Genomic DNA, 18,295 nt, shown 5'->3' with positions numbered 1-18,295 from the left:
TACAGATGGATCTGGACATCTAAGGATATTATTCAGATAAGAATGAGATGAGTTTTAATGGAAAGAATAGTACTATAACACATTTGAAGAATAATACACAGCAGAAAAATTTAAAACTAAGAAGTTAAGATAACTTAAAAAATTAAACTAAAAATAAAAAAATTAAACTAAGAAGTTAAGATATATATGAAGTAATTACGGAGATCACTCTTTTAGTGTATTTGTTGATAAACTACAAAATGCAATGTCATGACAATGAAAGAGAATTCTATTTTAAATTTTCTAAGTTGAACAACTGGAAAAGAAGAGAAAATTATAATACCACTTAGCTAGACACAAAATTCTGTCTATAAGCTTAAAGGAGATTTTATAATGTTAACCACTTTCAGGGAAAAATAGCGATTGTAATAAAAACTGGCAATTTTATAAGTAGCATGGAAATATAGCTGTTGGGGTAGTTTTGTGTTGAAAACATTTAATTCCCTGACATCATATAGATTTCATCTCAACTTTGTCTTTCAAAGTTTCTTACCTGACCACATTCTTGTGACATTTCTTTTAAGTCTCTTAACCTCAAAGTTGCATAGAAACTCTTGCTTTATGTTTATGATTTGTAAAACTTACAAGACTAAAGACTCACAACTGTTTTGACTAATGAAGCAGAATTCTAATCCCTCAGATATACCACACACTTATAATATATATTAAGTCATGCCATTTCCCATTTTATAAATTTTTGCATTACCAGAGTAAGAAATAATTATTAGATTACATTCAGCAAACTCAGTATCAGTTTGTCCCAAAGGAGGCAAATACTGATCCATTTTATAACCACTGGAAAAACACCCTTAATTTTAGGAAATTGATTGAACTATATATAATAATAAGGCCTTCTGAAATGGTAGCTTTCATGTTAAATGGTGATGACATTGGGAAAGCAATATTTGAAAGGCACAATCTGATACAAGAAATTTTGGTTGAGTATTAAGAAAATAATCAGTTCTTTTTTTTTTTTTTTTAATAAATTTTATTGTTATATTCCCCATACAATTGCAGCCCCCCATTCTGACCCCAATCCCTCCCCTCCCACCCCCGCCCCCCTAAAAGTGTCTCTGGTTCATAGTTTTTTGTTGATTTTGATTTTCACTAAAATAATCAGTTCTTATCCTGATTTTGACTCATTTGTTTGATCTTGACAAACCTTTTGTTCTCTCTGGGCCTGATTAAAATCATGGTATTAAGAGCTTATAAAAAATGAAGCCCTATATAAAGATAATATATCATTATCAACATTATTAATATTAGTTTCAATAGTATTTATTTTAAAAATTCTGTATAAATAAAATAGAAATATTTGCCTTAGTGAGAATATATGTTTTCATTATACTTAACTAGTTTGATCCTCCAAATTCAAGAATACTAAAATTTAAGGATTTTATCTTACTCAGGCCTGATTACATTTTCTCCACTTTCCTATTTTTCTTTGTTTTAAGAAAGGAATTCCTTTGTCTTAGATTTCTTTCTTTTAAAGTTTTTGCTTTTTTTAACTATTCCTCCTGTCCTGAATAAATCTGTTTATCATCACCACCAATGGTAATGATTTTAAACACCTCCAATAAGTCATAATTGTAATCACTTCTCATTTTATATGATAGCCTATTCTTTCATTTATGCAGAAAGGAGAAAAAAATTTAGTATTCACTGTAGTTTCTTCACTTTTATAAATGGTATTTCCTCCTGCACTGCATTCTGCTGCAGTCCCAGAAGCACTTACTAATTCTGAAACCCTCTCTTGGGTGATTCTCTGAATTGAAAATTGTGACCTTGAGGCTGTGCTGATAGATCACTTCTTTTGTGCTCTGATTCCATGACTATGTTGAATTCCAGAGAAGAGCATCTTTCCTTTGCTCTGGGAGATTCATTCATCTCAAGGGTCTGTGTTTCTCTTACCTCATGGGACACATTTTATGTATATGCACACCCTGGGCACTGAATACAAGTAGAAACATATGGCCAATAATATGCATATGATATATTCACATAGAAAAAAAGAGTGGGAGAGGTCAGGTAGATCATATAAATCAAGTAGTAAACCAGGCAAATAATGTCATGATATTGCCTGTATAAGTCAAAGAATGCTTTTTGAATAAATCACTCATTACAGAAATTATTACCAAAAAAAATTCTTTGCTTGAAAACTGGACTCATTTTTGATGATTACTTTTACATTGGACTATAATACTCAAACTAACATTAATAAATTACATTTTGTGGATGAATTCAAATTATCTCATTTAATAATAACTACCAACCAATAAAATAGTCTATTAAGATTATCTGCGCCTAGAAGGGAAGAAACTAAGTTCTAAGAACATATAAAGGAAGCAGGACAGCCAAGGTTATAAGATATGTGGTTATTATAATTCAGAGAACCCTGAGATCTTAAAAACTGTGCTTCCTTAGTGGGAATATATTCCAGCCAGGGAAAGTATCACTCCCTGAGAGAATTAATAAAGCCAAAAGCATAGGGGTAGAAATGACTCCAGCCCTCATATTCCACACTGATCAGTTATCAAACAAAAAGTCTGGGATCTAAGTTTGGGCAATATGGGAAACACTTTTGCAGTCCAGAGGCATACATCGAAGACCTTGATAAAGTTATCTGGGTAAGTCTCTGTATTGCTCACTTTGCCCTGAAATACTCATTCAAGAAGACATGCAATAAATTATGGATTGTTTAAGGCTCAGTGCAATACAATGAAATGACAATCATTCTGAAAACCAAGGTCTTGTTGGACAAATCCTACACTTGGCAGAAACTCTCTCCTGACCTGAAAGGGCACAGAGCTGTCATTATATTGTGTTCCCTCCATTGCTCATCATCACTCTCCATGACACTGTTATATTTATACACAGCTTTCTGTTAAGGAAGGCTGGCTTAATAAGAGAGGAAATATCACTAAATATTATGAAACCAAAGTAGCTGCATGATACTTGGGTAAACTGAGGAGAAGACCAAATATGAAAAGAAAGGAAAGGAAGCAACTTTTAAATTTAAGTGTACATGTATTATCACACACATCAAATGGTTTCTAGTGATCTTGCAGGTGAAATGTTGTGTTTTAATGCCAGTAAAACAGTGTCTACTAGGTTAGCATAGAATAAATCACTGACATTATCCCAAAGTTTATAGTACCATCATGCTTTTGTTGTTTTAATTGTTATCAGTACCAGTTCTTAGAACTAGGGGCACTCTTTTAATCAATTAATTCACTGTACTTTACAGGTTGAGTAGAAGAAACCCAACTTAATTGAGGCGAGCAAAAATGGATTGTTCGGCTGATATAACAGAGAAATCTAAGACGTGTTTTATGTATGAGTTTGTATAGGTGTTCAAATTCAAGAACAACTCTCTAAAGGTAACCACTTTTTCACCACTGCTTTGCTTTCTTATTTTTGATGGCTTTATTTTTACGTCAATCACAAGTAGTGTCAAATGATAATCAGTGACAACAAGATGATTTTGTGTAAGTTTAGATATCCTTTAGGAATAATAAATAAGCAAACAAACAAACAGAACACATTTGAAAAGGGTTCCCAGATGGAATTGCAACATGGGTATGTGTGGAGGCTGCCCTACAAGAACACGGTTACGAAGCAGCAGGTATCCAATAATTCAATTCTGACACTATCTGAGATAGTATTATATCCCACAGGGTAAGCGTTCCATGTCCCTCTATTTCAGATACCAGTCACAAGTCTATGCTGATACATGTGCTACTGACTAACCCACTGTAGCTTTGATGGTCCCACAACTCCTGGCTCAGATTTGCTTAATTTGCCATAGTGGTTCACAGAACTCAGGAAGCCTATTTACTCATTAGGTCACTGACTTATTACAAAGGATATTGAGGAACAGCCAGATGAAAGAGATATGAAGGGAAAGGTCAGGAGAAAGAGTGCAGAGATTCCAAGCCTTCTCCAGGTGCCCCCGTTCTCCCCAAACATCCACATGGTCACCAACTCAGAAGTTCTTGAAAGCATCTCCTTTTGGGTTTTAATGGAGAATCCATTACATAGGCTTGATTTATAACCCCTCAGGCATTGTGATTGTACTCAACCTCCAGCCCATCTTTCCTCCCTGAAGGTCTGGAGGAAGAACTGTATATTCTAACCCTCTTATCATATAGTTGGTTCACCAAGCAACCACCCCCTATCTCTTGGTGTCTTCAAAAGAAAACTCAGTCACATAACAAAAACACTTTTAACATTCTCAACACTTAAGATTTTGGGAGCTGTTGGCCAGAATGTAATTGGATGAAGACCAATTTTATACAATTTTATAGGAGAAATATATATTGTCGATTGAATGACCAAACATTTATTTTGTGTAAATCAAAGTGTCATAATTTCCTTTTTTCTATTGATATTAAAATCCAAATGTAAGGATATCATTATTCCAACTGAATTCATGAGTTTAGGGAGGACACTGAAATGCCCTAAATGACCATATCTGGGTTATATGTGGTTCATATTTACACTGAAGATTTATAATTTTGTCTGTTAAACAATATAGGGAGGCAAAACAGTAGTTCTCTAAATAAAATGGCACCCTTGGGAGGCAATGGACAGTCTAAGAATAATAATGCATGCTCAGAACTTAGAATCTGAATAACATCACTCCTTCATTCAGCATTTGGATGGGATTTATTGGCAAGCACTCAGTTAATGCTGTCTCTAATTAGCAAAACCGAATTGAAATTATCAAGATCTTGGACCAAATGCATCAGTTCATATTGTACCATGCCTTACTAGACCTGGTTTTAAATTAAGTCAATATATTTTCATTTTCTCAAATGAAAGACTGGACCACAGAAATTCAGCCCCTAGAAATATAAAAAAGTTGTTGATTACTTGAACTAAACAAAAAGAGGAACAGGTAGCTAGTGGGAGAAATCAGAGATGGGGTTGAATCATTTTGAAAAAACCATAAATGTTCCCAAGATCTAGCTTACAGAGACTGATAGACAAGTAGCAGACCTTCAAATACAAAGCAAAGGACCGCTCATAATTATCTGCCTAAAAATACATTCTGGCCTTTGCAGCCTCCTCTTTCACTATACAAGTTAGTTTCAAATATTAAAGTATGCTAACTATGTTTAATAATATATACATATAAATGCCTTACAAAAACCCAAGGCTACTGCCAGTCAAGGTCACTACAGATTTATGCAATATAGTAGCCTATTGAAAAATAACCAATCAGAAAAACAAAAAGCTGCCAAATAAAATTTTACTCCTAAATCCTAGTTATCAATATAGAAAACTTATAATCAAACTCCAGTTAATTTTGAGGCTACCTGAAAAAAGAATAATTAAAAATTTAGAACAAGCACATTGTCTAGACATTGAAACCAGGAAATTTGAAGGTTTGAATGATATATTGGTTTATCCACATATATTAGCAAGTACTTATTTATGCACGTTGTATCTGGTTTTGTCTCATGACAGTTGGTGAAAAAGTGTGGGTGTATGTACATCACTGTGTGTTTCTTTCTATGTCTGTATTCATTTATGATAACTCTTCTCAGGGATCAAGATGTTCCTTAGGGGCATTCTATGAAAAGAGCAACTATTATTGTCCAATTTAAATGCACTAAGAGAAGAAAGATTAAGACCCTGTACTTTCATTTAGCAGGTTCAGCTAGCTTATTTGTGCATCCAACATAATCTCTTAAAAATTACCGTAAGCAAAATATAACAGATTGTAAATGGTTGCTCATATTAACTTAGCTAAGTACTTGTAATCTGGCTAAGCGTTATTTAACAGAACATAATTGCAAAACAGTATGATACCTCCAGAATTTGGAAGACTATTATGTGCCTCAATCATATTTAGCAATCAGAAAGCTAAAATAGAGAATACTTGAACAGGAGATACTCTTCAAATAGATGCAGGTGTATTGCTTTCCCAAATTGAGAAGTCCATATGAAAAAAATCTAGTTTTTCCTGGTATTTCATTTTGGTAATCTTAGTTTGAAACAGATACAATATTTATAAGGAGAAAAGGAACAACTACTGGTACAAAAGACAAAGCATTTTTGATTTGTAGGAACCAGGCTTTCTTGAGAGAGGTCTTTTCTAGAATTCCAAAAATTTGACTTTAAATTAACAGCCAATTTTGAAGATTCAGAAATACTGTTTATATTGTAGCATAGAAACAGAAGAAATATCCAGCAAGATGACCTTCCTGTTAATAAGGAAATAAGGATTCATCTAAGTCAGTGGTTCCCCAAGTATTGCCCCCGGACCAGAAGCAACAGCATCACCTGAATCAGCAACACCTGGAAATGCGAGTTATCAGGTTCCATCTACTGAATCAGAAACACAGGGTGGAGCTTGCCATCTATGATTTAAGAATGATAAGGTGGAGCCTCCCTGGTGGCACAAGGGGTTAAGACACAACCTACGAAGCTCTCCCCAGTCACTGCAGCACAAGTTCAATTCCCGACCAGGGAGCTATCCACATGGTGCAGCAGACCTCTCCTGACTCGCCCATGTTCCCCTCAGCAGTGTCTTTTAGTCAATCTGCCTGTTCTGCTTCCCACTCTGTCTCTGGTGAATCCTCTCACCCTCCACACCTCTGGCTTGTACCCCAGTTCTTGTATGCATAAATAAATCTTAAAAAAAAAAAAAGAATCATAAGGTGACCATAATAATCACATTTAGGTGATTCTAACGCACATTTGAGAACCATTGGTCTAAGTTAAAAGAGATTTTATAGGAATGATTTAGAGATAATTGTTTGAAAAGGAGTCATCATTCCTGTCTATATAGAGACCAAAGCCCTGGATGGTTCAGGTTACTCAATCTAAATGCACTGAGAATGCCAAAGGGATTCTCTTCAGCCTTCCTTTTGATCATAGAAGACTCCAGGAAGAATGTAAACCTTTCACCCATGTCCTGTCCAACATGAAGTGGATCCTAACAGTACCTTCAGAGTTCTGTGTAGAATAAGAAAAGCAGATGGGGGCTCCTGTCTACCCTCAAATGGAGTCTGAAATTTTGAGAGGATCCAAAGTTGAGACAAGAGGATTCAGAGTCTGAGGATCTTGGTGACCAACAACTATAGTCAGATCTTTTAGCAACAAATATAGATATTCCTCTCTTTCCTTAGGGCAGGATAAGCCATAGCATTCAGCCCCTACTCCTAAATATAGGTCACCCGGAGAACAAGGTAAAGCAAACTAATTCTCAAAGTCATTGAGTTACCTTAAACTAATAATATCAGGAATATGGGACCTTATAGTTAATTTTTTTCATCAGAAAGTAATATCATATATCTATATATACACATATAAATATATAAAAATATACTAATATCATAGTCTAGAGCAATTTATTTTTAAAATGCAAACACTAAAATAACCAGAAGACTTTAATTTAAAATTAAAAAGTGAACTAAAAGTATTCCTGCAATTGTGCAACTGTTTTATTTTTATTTGAAAAACCAGGCCATGAATTGATTTTTAACAATTTCAATAACTGACACTAAGTATGAATTTTTTCAAAATTATGCTAGGTGCTTCTCCTTTGTTAATTCATTAATACATATTATATAGCAAAGCTATGGGCAGATATTATTTTATATGCTATAAAACGGAGACTTTATACATTATATATCATGCAACAGTAAGATCCAAACACAGGTATATATAAAAACCAAGATCTTAATCACTGTGTTATGTCAGCATAGCATTAATGAATGTTAAATAAAGTATCTGCTCTGTGTTATATAAACGCAGTCAATAAATATATGTTCAATGAATGGGTAACTACCATTCAATTTACACAATCACTGCTACACTGCATTCAGAGGCCTTACTTTACCATCTTACCTAAATACAACTAAAATTTTTTATGAATGGCTCTTTAACCTTATATATATTCCTTCTTAACATTTACCAGCACCTGAAATATGAATCTGTTTGTGAATTCACTGTATGTTTGTCTTTCTCACTTACTATAAGCTCCATGAGAAGAGGACTTTGTCTCAAGTCCACTGTTGTGTCCTTGGAATACAGTAGAGATACAAAAAAAAATCTTCTCAAAGAAATGTGTATAAATGTGTATAAATAATAGCATTCTTGCCATTTTTATTGGCATACATATTCTGAATTAAGAGTAACCTTCAGCTAGGGGCCTCCCCAGCGGTTAAGCGCTGGGTTGCGGAGCTGCCCGCAGCCTCTGCTGTGCCGGTTCGGTCCCCGGCTGCTACCCGGCCACTGGCCGAGGGTCCCACATGGCGCACAGACCTCTCCTGCCGCCCGCTGCTCCCCTCAGCAGTGTACTTCGTCACTCTCTCTGTTCTACTCTCCGCTCTGGCTCTGGTGAATTCTCTCACCCTCCTGCACTTCTGACTGTGTATATAACTAACTAACTAAATAAATAAATAAATCTTAAAAAAAAAAAAAAAGTAACCTTCAGCTAACCCCTTTTCCTTCAATTAAATAGACATTTGGAGGCTGATAAAATAATTATAGTCTTATCTATGGGATTTAAGGGAACATTTTACCTAATATCAATATAGACTTTAAATCTGTTGAACACCCCTCACTCAAGAAAGTTGCATTGATTGTTTTGTTTTGTTGACATATTTGAAGCTGATAAAGCAGTGCTGCTGCCACGCAAGCATGCATAATGGAAGTTGGGTGTGTTTCCAGCAAGAGGTGAGAAGTGAAAATCTGAAAAGACAGAAACGGATTTAAGACGAGTGGGGGCGGGGGGGGGGAGAAAAATATCACCTTGCCTTGCAAAGATTTATACCATCTATTGTGGTAAAGGAAATCCTAAACTACGCTGGGCCACTGTCAGATCCACTGGTGGTCTCTCATACCACCTGCCCATCATGGTTAACCCAGCAGGGCATAGCAAGTTGCTAGGCAGGGGGCCAATTGCAACAAAAACACAACTCAGAACAAGAGTACAGAATAAAGAGTTTTAGGACAGCAATCTAACACACAGCAATTCTCAGGAACCTTTTATCTCTGCAGGCTAGGAGGAATTTTGGTTCTTATTTGTTTTCACCTAGCAAAGATATCTTGTTGGCACTAGGAGCTTCAGAAAGTGCCTGCCAAGTCCATGTCAGTCTTGGCCAATTTTCAGTGATGTGCTATACAGTGCATTAAACTTCATGCTACAAGAAAGTAATCCATGAGTACTAGATCCCTGTGCTAAAGACCCAGCAAAAATGCAAAGCTTCCTTGATAAGTGGACAGACAAGCCTGAGGTGATGTAATGCTTTGGTGCAAAGAGTGAATCCAATAGCTGTGATGAAGGCTCACTCAGCTTGTAAAAAGCACATTTTAATTTTAGGTGCACATTTTTCCTTTCTTTTTTTTTTTTTTTTCCCTGACCATTGTGGAATTTTTTCTGTTGGCTGATGCTAAGCAAACAGTTGACTTGATTCATTTGTTAATTTTTATTTATTTATTTTTTGGCTTTAATCATGGCTATACTTGAGCCTTTTGTCAGCTTATTTTTATTTTCTGTGTCCCCCAAAAGACATAAAATGAAAAAATAAGAAAAAAAAATACAACTTTTTTTTCAAATAGATTCTATTAGAATCAAAAATATTACAATATCATCAAACTATTTTTAAAATCTCTAAACATAAATATGAAGGTGGGACTTATGTTGACCTAAAATGTAGTCCTTTACTTACTGATTTGGGATACACACGCAGGAGACCTCCAAGCTTTCATTCCTTTTATCATGACAGTAGAGAACTATGGACAGAAGTAAAATCGAGAAAGGGAAATAAATAAGAACCCAATGGTTTTTTCCATAACATTACAAGAAATAGGCCAGAGCTTTAGAGAAAAATAGCCAAAGGTAAAAGATTTGCCACTTTCTTACTAGCTTGTTTGTCATATTGAGGAAAAAAATAAAACATCTTTTCATAATAAGAATGTTGCCCTTTGGTGCTAAATAAATACGCTATTAGTCTAAATGAATTTCATAGGCCCTTCCTCTCTTTTGAATTGAAAATTCCTTTCAGGATGCAGAAAGGGGATTTGTATGATTATGGGCATCAAGACTAAATTCTGGAACACAATCAAGACCTAAGATAAACAGACAGGGAAGTGGAATGTCTAAAAATTGTGACAATAGAGTTCTTAAAACATGGTTATGGGTTATAGAAAAATAATTTTAGAGAAAAATATTTCCAAAGAAATAAAACCGCATTATCCCAGACAGTGCATTATTATTTCCCTTGTGACCATTTTTCTGATTTTTAAATTTTGCTTTATATAGTAAAGAAGAACAAGAATACATCTTTTCAGATTCATCTAAGTAATAAAAATAACAGTGACAAATGGGTGCAATCAATTTATATTATATGCAAAGCAGCTGAGTTTTTTTTTCTCTTCTTCATTAGTACCTAGTGTATTTTTTATTTTTTTTATTTGTTACATCATTTTTCATTTTTAAACAATATTTGCTTCCTCCCACCCCCTCAGGTGTAGTCCCCATAGAGTTTCCTTCACCAATGCACCCATGCACCATCACCTCAATCCCCTGTGCTCCTCCCTCCCGCCCTATGAGTCCTCTCCCTCCTCCTTCCCTGAAGGATATCTCTGATTTATAATTGTCTGCTTTTGCTTTGTTATGTTTTGTATTGTTATTATCTTTTTACACTGATGTCTTATTTGGTTCCCCTATAGTCTTTCTATAAGTGAAACCATCCAATATTTTTTTTTTTCCTTCTGGCTTATTTCACTGAGCATAATTCCATCTAGCTCCATCCATGTTGCCAAAGCAGCTGAGTTTTAATGAATGGTTTTGTGCGAATGAATAGACATAGACAGCCTATTATTTCATAGAATGTAATCAATGGACTTGAGTGTCGCTCTGTTAATGAGCTTGCCTGGTCAAGGTATTCCAACATAAGGAAATCTTCCATAATGACCAAAGGTAAGCAACTCATCATTTCTAGATCTAAGGAATGACTAAATCCCCCAATTACTGTATCTGATGGCTGTCAGAAAGAGAAAAAGCTCATTAGTTCAGCATAACTTCCTGATTATCCCCACATAGTAAACTCTTATTTTTTATGCAAAAAATGGGTTACATTTAGGAAAAGCACTGTTGCATGGAAAATGTATTAAAAGAGCTCTGTGATACGTGCCTAATGTTTTTGTATTGTTGAGGAATTTGGAAGACAGTATTATGCATACAGATGTGCTACAGATCATTAAAGATCAAGAGCTTTCAGATTGCAAAGTCAACAGACTGATACAAAGACCCAACGGGACTAGAAGCATCTTATTCAGAATAGGAGTTTTGAAAAGTAAAAGTGATAATCTAATCATTGTTTCCCCCCATCATATAACACTCTTATTTGCATTCTCTATTCCAAAAAAAATAGCGCACACTTGATTTTAAAACTAGTATTTATGAAATAATTTACCAACATTTTTTAGAAGGTAGTACATTAACATCTGAACTAATATGAGAATAGTCAAAGAAATTAGATCAAATATATTCTGTGGCAGATTCATTTAATAATAGGGTCTCTGTATAAGGAGAGAAAAAATAGGGCATTTATTGAGAATATCATTTAACAAATTCTGACAGATTTTTTTTATTTAAAAGGGATGTTTCATACATAAAGTTTGAGTAACAGGACAATATTTCAGGTTTAAGGACATCCTATGTTTCTTGATTTAGATGTGACCCATCATTTGAAATGGTGGGGGTAAACATTTCAATAGGTAACTCCCTCTGAGGTATACACTCTAAGTTTTGGGATATTGAAAATGTCTTAAGTTTAAAATATTGTTAATATTTACTAAAGAACGAAGAATATCTGGCTAAATTATTCAGCTGAGAAAGAGATAAGTTTGCATATAATATGTTCTCCCTAATAATCATATAATTAGGAGGACCTGTTACTAGGAAGACCTTATGTCCCTAAATAAAGAACATATTACAGACTACTTAAAGAAATGTATATGAAATGTGCCACGTGTACAGAGCATCAGGACCTGGCTACTTCCCTTTTGCCATTAAGTTCTACTTGTCCTTGTTTCTAGACTCCAAATTCTCCCTGGTCAACAAGGATTTAATTCACTGCCAGATAATCCACAAAACATTGTCGTTGCTACCATTCTGTCTCTGACCATACAGGCCAAATCAGAAATTGTGATTCTGCTTTGCTCCTTTGAATGGGTCTGTAACAGGAGATGGAGTCCACACTCCTGTGCCAAGTTCACTCCTTAAATTGCTAAAATCTTAGAACTTCTTTATGTTCAAAGCTTGAACTGCTGCTTTTCTGTCCTGCAATCCCTATCCTCTTACCTTCCAGAGACTGCAATTAGTCCTTTAATGTCTGTCACCCTGCTATTTCAGGCAGTTTTTTTAAAAAATGTATCTATCTGGATCTCTGAACAGTGACAGCTCCTAAATTGTTCATGGCCATGCTCGACTGGCCTTACTCAGTAATATGCTGATAGTTCTCCTGGAGACTCCTGACACCCACCACCAGCCCGTACCTGTCTGTTGTCACATAGTCTCTAGAGACCATATCGTGCCTCTTACTCCCAGTTTTGGGAAAAAATGCTTAAACTTTGCTTTAAGTATCATATGGACCAGAGTTGACAGGCAATCTCCTTTAACCCTTTGGAATTAAATTTAACAGTGAAAATCTCTCTAAGACAATATAGAATAAAATAAAGCAGAAGGTAGGAAGACAACTGAATTAACAAATCTTGGAGAAATTCTATCTGACTACATTATTCGGAATTGGACTAAGATAAGCCTACATCAAACCCAACATATTGTTTGAGTCTTTGAGTCTTGAAAGAGAGCCCTTATCTCTAGTCTGTCTTCTTTGTGACTCAGAGATCTGATATTGAATCAAATATATATTATGTTCATATATATGAAACTTTCACACTACAACTTTTTTTTTTTTATTGCACTGGGGGAGAGGCCCTCCAGAATTCTGTAAAGCTTTTCTTCTCTCTGCAAACTTTCTATATTCCTTTGTGGAAGCACCTCAACCAAACCAAACAGAAAAATGGATGAAAATCACGTGGCCACAACACACAAACTAATTAGGAAAAAGTTGCTATCTCAGGGAAGAGAAGCTGCTGAATTTGTTACAAAGATGAGGAAATAACTAGGATTTGTAAATGTCAATGCATTCTATAGATGCAGTTGCAGGGAAAGTCACAGAGCAGATAGTAAGTCCATGGTAATATTAATTAATAAACAGTGTGTTATAAGATTTTACCTTTTTTTCAAATGAAAATAGAAAATAAAACTAAAATAAAAATGGCACTTAGGGATTTCTGATATACATTTAACCTAATGAAAATCAGAAAACTCAAACTAAGAGGTAGACTTTACAAATGCTTTGCTACATCTCAAACCTTGAATATTTCTTTTGTAAATATACTGTAAAATAATCATACATTCTGCAGCCTTAATCACTGCATGCGAGGTAAATGAAATCATGAGTCCCTATTTGACAACTAGATGGGCTTATGCTTACAGTTCCTTCTTTTTTTTCTCAGAAGACAGTCTTTCTTAAAAAAAATCTTCATAGATGAATTATATAGAAGATTTAGTTATAATAGTGAGAAAGAAAATAAATTAGACATTATATGGTATATATATATATATATATATATATATATATATATAAACTTATTTGGGAGGAACTTTGACATGATTTCCAGGGTCTTAGAAATTTCTGTACTGTTTCAATGTGCTAAGAACCCTGATTTAAAATAAAATTTAAAGTCTAGAATACATTATTTTCCTGACATTATTTTCATTATGGCATATACTATATATTATTACAATAGTCTTATTAAATGCTTATGCATCAAACATATATATAAACTCAAGAAACTTTTCCCTACTCTTACCTTAATTATTGGTCTATCATTTATATTTAAATACAGGTTTTTTTTAAAAAAAAATATCAAAAACAGTACCATAAGTGGACACCTCATATACTTTAGGTATTAAAATAGTAATGTGAGAACACTACATCAACATTATTCCTTTAAATTGAAATATAAAATAATTTGAGTTATTTATGGCACCTGTTTCTTTAATTCATAATAAAAACATTGTCCTGAGTATATACAGACTGCTGGAATTCTTGCAAAAGTAACTTGTTTAAAATATAATGCTTTAAAGTCAGAAGTAAAAAAAAAAATGCTATCATTCAAAAAAGATAAACACATGCAATTTGCAGCAACATGGATGGCACTGGAAGGGATCATGCTCAGTGAAATAAGCCAAAAAGAAAAAGAAAAATACCGGATGGTCTCACTCATAGCAGGAATCTAGAAAACTTAAATAAGGGACCAGGAAAATGAATAACTATAAGAAAGTGAAAATCAAAATCAACAAAAAACTATGAACCAGAGACACTTTTTTTTGGGGGGGGCAGGAGGGGAGGGATTGGGGTCAGAATGGAGGGGTTGCAATTGTATGGGGAATATAAAAATAAAATTTATTATTAAAAAAATGCTATCAAATTGCAGTGACTATGCTCAATATCTAAGCAATATTTCAGATCTTTCTCAAAGTTGGAATATGGAAACAAAATGACAATAGATTTTGATATGAGGTTTGTTTATTGTGTTCACTGTACCTTGGCCTTCATTCTCTCATTGCTTCCTACTCTCTCCTCTCCTTGATGCACTGCTCCACTTTGTTAACAGTAGAATTTGGCAGAAAAGCAGCAGCCATTTATAGCAGTTTTCAAACAAGGTCCTAAATTCTTTGATTTTCCTCTCAGAAAAAAATTTTTTTTTTAAATTGGGCCTCTGTGATCCACTATCTTTATATGAGCAAAAAAGAAAACCTGTTTAATAAATCACGGATGTTTTGAGTTTTATTTATCACAGCAGCTTGTTATATTGAGATTTTATAAAATTTTATTGAACTAAGATTGCATTATAACATCTTATGTGGTTCAGGTGTGCATCATTAAAAATCAACTTTTATAAATATTACTTAGAGTTCACCCCTAAAAGACCAGTTTTATCTTTCACCATACAATTGGCTCTTTTTACCTAATATAACCATACTTCTTCGCCTTCTTTCCTTATGCTAATTTAGCCTTATAGGCTATTTTTTTTTGTTTTATTTAGTTGATTCATTTATTTTGTCTATACACCACATGAGTGAAATCATCCAGTTTTTGTCTTCCCATCTGACCTATTTCATTAAATATAACATCTTTTAGGTTCATCCATGTTGTTGCAAATGAGAGAAGCTCATCTTTTCTTTTTATGGTTGAGTAGGATTCCATTGTGTATGTATACCACATCTTCTTTATTCACTTGTCAGTTGAAGAGTACTTACGTTGTTCCAAGCTCTTGGCCATTGTAAATAAAGCTGCAATGAATATGGGTGTGTATATCTATCTCTCCAAATTAGTATTTCTATATACTTTGGATAAATAGCCAGAAGTAGAGTAACTGGATAATATGGAATTTCTGTTTGTAATTTTTTTTAGGATATACTATACTACTTTCCACACTGGTTGCACCAATTTACAATCCCACCAACAGTGTACAAGTTTTTCCTTTTCTTCAGATTCTCTTTAGCCCTTGTTTGTTTCTTGTATTTTGCATGCTAGTCATTCTCACAGATGTGAGGTGATAGCTCATTGTTGTTCTGATTTGCATTTCCCTAATACTAAGAGATAATGAACATCTTTTCCTGTGTCTGTCTGCCATTTATATGTCTTCTTTGGAGAAAATGTCTTTACAGACACTTGTATCAAGTTGTTTTATGCATTGAGTTTAATGAGTTTCTTTATATATATTTGGGTATTTATCCCTTAAGTGAATGTATGATATGCAAATATCTTCTCCCATTTTTGTTTTAATAACAGTTTCTTTTGCAGTGCAAAAGCTGTTAGTTTGATGTAATTCCATTTGTTTAGCTTTGCTCTGGTTTCCTTGGAATGTTGGAATCAAATCCCCAAAGCAAACTCTAAGTATAATGTTGCGAAACTGTTGTAGTCCATATGAAAATCTTTCATTTTATATATTAAATATTAAGAAATGTTGGTTTATAATTATATTTTATACTGATACCAATATTAATTATAATATCAAGTTTCAACTGACACAATAAACAAACAAGACATATTTCCTTCATTAAATTTGTGGGAAAAATACACAAATAATTTAATTTCTTGAAGATTTGGCAAAATTTAGATGAGCCTTATGTCTTAGAAAGGGTAGAATTTTGACTATCTTTGGTCATGTATCCACAAAACATTTAAAAATGTTATGAAAATTGGATTCGTTTTTAGGAAAAATGTACAAATTTATATATACTCAAAGTTTGTACAATATTCAGGTCTCCTTAAGGATTAACTGAATCAAGATTATAAATCACTGACTTCAACACAGTGTTAGACATGGGTCAGAAAGCAACCTGGTCTTCAACCTGTCCTTCAATTTTTTTATTCCATTTCTCCCTTGCTCTTATGTTGTTTGTAAATATAATAATAAAGGCTCATTTAAATATTCCATTTCCTTGTTCAAGCAAGTTTGTGTAAAGGGAAATGTACCATCAAGAGATTTTATTTTTGTTTTTAATGGATTTTTTATTATTTTAATTTTATATATTTTTACATCATTTTTCATTTTTGCACAATGTATGCATTTTCATCTTGGTTATAGTCCCCATACAATTCCCACCCCCCCTTGTTTTGATCCTATTCCCTCCTTCCCCCCAGTAGTGTATCTCTGATTTATAGTTGCCTGTTGATTTTGATTTTTACTTTATTATAATTAGTCTTTTTCCTGGTCCCTTATTTAGGTTTTCTAAATTCCTGCTAAATAGATGACTGGATCAAGAAGATGTGGTACATATACACAATGGAATATTACTCAGCAATCAAAAAAGATAAACTCATGCAATTTGCAGCAACATTGATGGAGCTGGAAGGGATCATGCTCAGCAAAATAAGCCAGAAAGAAAAATAGAAATACCAGATGGTCTCATCAAGAGATAGTTTAAGAAATTGAAAAGCTATTACCATTATAAGAAGCACTAAGTCACATACAAAGTTACTGACATTATAGATATAAAATAACAATGTATAGTGATAAAAACAAAGGACCCTATTAAAAATTAGCCAAGCAAAAATCAACAAAACCAAGTTGCTTCTTAACACTTTATTTTATTTGTATAAATAAAGAATAACAGAGTGGCTTTAAATGGCTATAATAATTTTTTATCTGCATTTACACAAGATACATCACCCTCATGTCTACCTAAAACTGACCAGTTATGCCCAACAATTTCTTAAATTTAACCTAATTTCTTCTTGCTTTATGCAGACTCATGCACCAGAACAGTACATCTCAACATGAATATCTAATCAGAGGACCCATCAATATGCTGATCATTTCTTGGCTAGCAGAATTGTTGATGAGCAATAGATCATACTTCCTAGCCTCCAGGTCTTTTTTTATTCAGGAAGCCTATACTACATAATGTGTGCCAAATAGCCTGAAGAAGTAGCTCTGACACTGGGAACTGAACCCATATCTCTCCTCTGGCATTAAAATTGTTACTAATGAGCTAGTGTTTTGGCTCCTAAACAGGTCCTGCATTCATAAGACTCTCCAAAATTTGGATTAGAATTCCTACATGCCTAGACCATATTCCAGTCACTTGGCATGTCCCTGCCACATTTGCCCTTTCTGAAAATGCTCCCTAAATGTGAGTTCACCTATTTAAGCAAACAGACAAAATAATAAGAAAACATGCTTCTGAGCCACATTTGCTAATGGTACTCAGGATGAAGAATTCTTCTCTTATTTTCATCTCCATTTGGAAATGATCCCTGTAATATTACCTTTTAGCTCAAGTGTGTGAATGTGCCTTGGGGACTTGAAGTCACTTGAAATAGGACATTTTTACATGATTCTTGCAATTTTTTCATATTCGACAGAGAAATGAAAATGCAAACCAAAATCATTTGTACATGACTTTGAAATCTCTACTCATTTTCTTTCTTAGAGTAAAAAAGGACACTTACATAATAAGAAGCATTAAAAAGAATGCAATTTACTGCTAAATCAACTATTTGTAGGACATATGTGATAGTGACTGCAGGGGACAGATGCTTGGCTTTTATTCCTCTTTTACTACTGACTTACTGCACAACCTTTATTCATGCAATTAACTTTATTCGTGATTCACCTAATTTAACTGTAATGGCCATTATGAAAATCACAA

General features: G+C 34.0%; 1 long non-coding RNA gene across 2 annotated transcripts in view; it reads right to left on the bottom strand.

Annotated features, from left to right (window-relative positions):
• The window catches only part of LOC129146029 (uncharacterized), a 95,537-nt gene that overhangs the window by 32,401 nt on the left and 44,841 nt on the right, over nt 1-18,295 (bottom strand). The window contains exons 3-4 of one of the 2 annotated variants that reach the window (XR_008552337.1): nt 9,726-9,789; nt 8,619-8,745 (exon numbers count right to left, since the gene is read on the bottom strand). The exons of the other annotated variant lie outside the window; for it this stretch is intronic. This is a non-coding gene — a long non-coding RNA (uncharacterized LOC129146029). Of the gene's footprint in view, nt 1-8,618; nt 8,746-9,725; nt 9,790-18,295 lie in introns of those variants that run through there. 2 annotated transcript variants of the gene reach the window in all.

Source organism: Talpa occidentalis, unplaced genomic scaffold (genome assembly GCF_014898055.3).
Source record: "Talpa occidentalis isolate TD23 unplaced genomic scaffold, MPIMG_talOcc4v2.1 talOcc4.16, whole genome shotgun sequence".
NCBI lineage: Eukaryota > Metazoa > Chordata > Mammalia > Eulipotyphla > Talpidae > Talpa > Talpa occidentalis.
The sequence above is the reverse complement of the archived record's forward strand: the minus strand, read 5'-3'. Positions and strand labels throughout refer to the sequence as shown.